General features: G+C 37.2%; 1 pseudogene; it reads left to right on the top strand.

The window, feature by feature from the left end:
- Positions 1–457: 457 nt before the first annotated feature.
- On the top strand, positions 458–1,905 carry LOC108838300 (probable prolyl 4-hydroxylase 3; annotated as a pseudogene).
- The last annotated feature ends 1,212 nt before the right edge of the window (positions 1,906–3,117 follow it).

The following is a 3,117-nucleotide window of genomic DNA, read 5'->3' as shown; positions in this document are numbered from 1 at the left end:
CTATTTCTTAAAATTAAATTTAAACATATAAATTGTTATACTTATGTCTCCAATAGTTTTCATATTTTTTTACATTTTTAAAGTTAAGTTTACTATTATTCCCACAAACGAAGGGTAAAACATGTCCAGAATTGTCAAAAATATGAAAAATCTTAAATGGACAAATAAAAGTTCAAAGTGTCTCTTTTTTCCAATTCTCCCTTTAAAAAATCTATCTATGCAAGGTTGTTGCACCCATACATCTTTAGCTTAAAATTACTATGTACAACTAAATGTTATTGCTTAATGTTTTTATATCAACACAATCTTAGAGAATCTTTAAAAAGGAACAATATGACCTTGCGTAATCTATAATATAATAGGGGAGTTGGGGCTTTCCCAAACTGCAACGTCAGCGTTTTTTAAATGTATGGGCTTTTATGTTATTCTATTATGGGCTTCAAATTAGGGCTTCATCGTTCCCTTCCTTCCTTACAGAACTCAAACCGCTGTATTGTCTTTTCATCGTCTGGAAAACTACCGTTTCTATTCTCTTCTCATCTCTAAACCTCATAAGTCGTTGTCTCTTGACTTCCTCTAAGGTTCGTTGTATTGCTTTTAACTCGGGAATCATTGTTAATCCCTGATTTCTTTATCTTCCTCTTCATCCCACGTGTGTACTCTCTCTCTCTCTCTCTGTTGTTTCGGGTTGGATCTTTAGCGGGGGTGATGGTGAAGCTTAGACAGTCGCAGAAATTATTACAAGCGAGGAAGTGGTCGACATTGATGCTGGTTGCTGTTCATGTTAACGATCGTTCTCCTGATGATTTTGGCTTTTGGGGGTTTCTCTCTTCCGATTAATAACAATGACGAATTTTCTCCGATGGATCTATCTTATTTCCGATGAGCTGCGACTAAGAGGTACCTGAACCCTTGATCTGTCTGAGATTTTTTTGCTTCGTCGTAATAATGTTTTTGAGTCAAATTGTTTTCATTATTTTTTTAATCGAATTTTCAGAAGTGAGGAGGGAATTGGGAGGAGAGGAGATCAGTGGACTGAAGTGCTCTCTTGGGAACCTAGAGCTTTCGTCTACCGCAACTTCTTGGTTTGTCTTCTTTTTTCAAACGGAACTCTTACAATGAATAGTTTTAGCGTCTGTTATGTTTAAACTGATACATGGTTGAAAGTAAAAATCGAATGTTTGATTTGCTAAATATGTATTGTCTATGTTGACCAGTCTAAGGAAGAATGTGAATATTTAATCAGTCTTGCCAAACCACATATGGTGTAGGCAACTGTTGTTGATGGCCAGACCGGGAAGAGCAAAGACAGCAGGTTCGTTTTTCTTTCCTCTCTCCATGGATCCTGAATTGATGATGATCCTTCATGTCTGAGAGAAGTAAAAAAGGAAGGCTTTTTTAAATCTACGAGCATTGTGTATTGTTTCAGTGTGGCGAAACAATCCTTAGGGACTTTCCTTAGGATAGGAATGGACAAAACCATTAAGACCATTGAGAAAGGAATTGCAGATTACATATTTATTCCGAAAGGTATGTGAAACTCTTGATCATACATTTTCGAGTTATTTTCATTTAGTATTGTGCTTAAGATGATCTGGAATGTGCGGATCATGGAATACGCAAATCTCCCACACTTGACGCCACTTCTCTTTTTCATTACCAGATTCTAAAAGTATTCGTTTATGAAACCTCACTGTTGGTCTTTAGTATAGTTTATAAATCCACATGAGCCAATTTATACGTAATGTAATGGATATGGTCTTTGTAAACAGGTGAGTGGAAGTGGACAAAGCTACTCAAGAACTAAAGAGATCAACAATGACTTTGCCAATGAAGTTTCATGTGACCTATCTTCCACGTCTTCTACTCAAGCACCAATACAGAGACCAAGTGAAAGAACATATGGTGCGATCTAAACCGTTAATTGCCTTTGCTTAAGGTTCTCTCAGTCAATAGTATGGCTGTGGAAACCGAAATTCACACCGTCGATTTTAATGAATAAAAACGGAGGAAAGCCAAGTTAACTTGACTTTCCCTGAAGGTCCGGATTCTTGATAGTCCTCAAATTACCCAGTAGAGCTTCCTCTCTCAAATAAGAGGTATAGCTGTAGTACTTAGGGATCGAATCACGAGGAGCTAGGGAACCAATTAAATAAAATCTACTAATCAATCCTAGGCAAGGTTGGTTTATATGATAGAAATGAAAATAACAATTCCTAAAATGAGCAAGGCAGTTGCTCTAACTAACAATATGAAGGGTTGTTTAAATGGGATAAAGAGTGCTAGACATAGGGTTTCTATTCAGGAATGAAAATTATAATCTCTATAAATGCTTTAACAAGTTGCTTGCATGATACTATAGATCTCAGCCGCTTAACATATGTGAATGAATCACTGGTTAAAATATCTAGATCTCTGGCCACACCTTTCGCATGATGACACATAAAAGAGCCGGTCGATATCCTTTTGAGATATCGAGCGATACACCTTTCGCGGCGCCGATCGATTCACCAGTAGGGTTATCGATCGACGGCTTCTAGATCTGCCTAGGCGCGAACCGAATATGACCGCGAGGTCTCAAGAAGGAACTGTTGTTCTTCTCAACGGGAAACAGGCATCGCTCAAATGGATAATTCAAGATAATCTAAGATCCTAGTGATCTATGTTCTAGTTAGCTACTCTAAAACAAGCATAGGGTACAATCCATTTGATGAGTATCACAACTTAGCAGTTATAGTTTGGGGCTAATCCCACAAACCTATTTAAACCCTAGATCTAACAAGTAGACTACTCAGACATAGCTAGACAATTCATAACAATAGATATATGAAAGAATTGCATAGATAGAATAAAGTAGAAATACAAAAAGAGATGAGAAATCTCTCCAATCTCTCTCAAACAAATAAAAATCTAGTCTCTCTCTCACACTCTCTGCTTTGGTTGTAAAAAGCTTCAAGCTTCAAAGGGTTTCAAAACTTGCCGTCAAAAATACTTAGCAGGAGTATTTAAGCATTTCCATTAGGTTAAAAACTCATCAGGGGCAATCTTGTAATTTGGTGAAGTCTTGGTGAAGTAGTCGGCTAAACCATTTCGTCCTCGATATCGATCGACAACACT

Source organism: Raphanus sativus, chromosome 9, assembly GCF_000801105.2.
Source record: "Raphanus sativus cultivar WK10039 chromosome 9, ASM80110v3, whole genome shotgun sequence".
Lineage (NCBI taxonomy): Eukaryota > Viridiplantae > Streptophyta > Magnoliopsida > Brassicales > Brassicaceae > Raphanus > Raphanus sativus.
The sequence above is the reverse complement of the archived record's forward strand: the minus strand, read 5'-3'. Positions and strand labels throughout refer to the sequence as shown.